Source organism: Populus euphratica, unplaced genomic scaffold (assembly GCF_000495115.2).
Source record: "Populus euphratica unplaced genomic scaffold, PopEup_1.0 scaffold56.1, whole genome shotgun sequence".
Classification (NCBI taxonomy): Eukaryota; Viridiplantae; Streptophyta; class Magnoliopsida; order Malpighiales; family Salicaceae; genus Populus; species Populus euphratica.
The window spans coordinates 81,736-83,202 of NW_011499930.1; positions in this window are offsets into that span (position 1 = coordinate 81,736).

Here is a 1,467-nt window from a genome sequence, read left to right on the forward strand (position 1 = left end):
GGTATAACCGACACCTAAGCTATGAAAAGAACTTGATTTGTTGTTAATATAAGTTATAATAATGAATGTCTAACGAGATTTACAAGTATTAACATTAATCAAATTAGATAACTAATATGATCATGTTAACAATTTGTAATCTGATTGGAACCTCCTTTGTGTGTGGTTTCCAATTGAGTAATAAGAGTTTATACTATACTTGCTTGACATTCCATTAGTGGAACCTCTAACCTTGACATTTGTTATTATCATTTTTTAATCCTTATATTAATATTCCATCTCAAAGTTCTCATCATCATCATCATCTTCTTCTTCTTATTTTTCTTTACTACTACCTACTACTACTACTACTACTACTACTGCTATTTTTTTTGTTGTATTATTGTCATTTATAATTTATACAATTAAACTTCCTATGGTTCGATCCAAATTTTATCGGGTTATTTATTACTTACTAATGATTTTTCTACTAGGTCATGTTCTTACTAATAAACTCGTTGAGTCATGGAGATTGTCTTATGTCTATATTTGCTTTTGGTATATGATTAAAATAATGGATATCAATGGTGATTAGATCATTTAAAGTGGCTCATGTTAGAGCAATTGGTGTAGCTCCTTTTATATGTAAGAGTATTACTTGCTTGTACGTCATTGAAACATGTCTCTTGATGGAATTGGACTCATCATTGCACACTTGGCAGGGAATTCATAAGAGCTTGTTGTAGTTATTGTTGAGTAGTAGTACATAGAAGGTGAAAATGCAACTGCATCATTACAATAATATCATTGAGTAACTGCACCTAGAGTCCCAAGAGAACTGAAGTCCTTGTGATAGGGAGATCCATCACTCTTTTCTATATTAGAGTCTCATTAGTTATGGTGAAAGTGAATTAATTGACTTTTTTGTTTAATTTCAAACAAACAATGCCACTAATAAATTTATAAAAAAATACTTCACATGGAGAATATTGAGCTTTTCAAAGGTCTGCTACAAAACCAAGTCTATGAGCTACAAAACCAGGTTTATGAGCTGGGAGTTCATGAAAAAAATAAAAATATGTTGTATGTGTATCTAGTTTTAGCCTTTTCTAGATATGTTCAAATCTCATGTCTTCTTAATGAGACCAAGTGTATTTATACATCTAGCTTAGAATTTCTATATAGAGGAGAAAATCATGTCATTGGCAACCTAGGTAGCTCATTAGTTGGTACAAGCTTGAGTTTTGTGCTTAGTACATGAATGGAGGAGACGTTGGTGTGCTATTGTGACAAGGTATATTTATTTTTATTGGCCTTCACAAAATCTAGTAGAAGGCATATAAAAAAGGTAATTATTGGTGATGTACAACATCTATCTTGCAAATCTTGTGTATTCAAGACAAAAAAAAATGCTACATGTAAAATTTTCAAATAATAATTCATAGATTTGTGTGCTATATAGCTAAAAAAATAAGAGAGAGAGGAAAA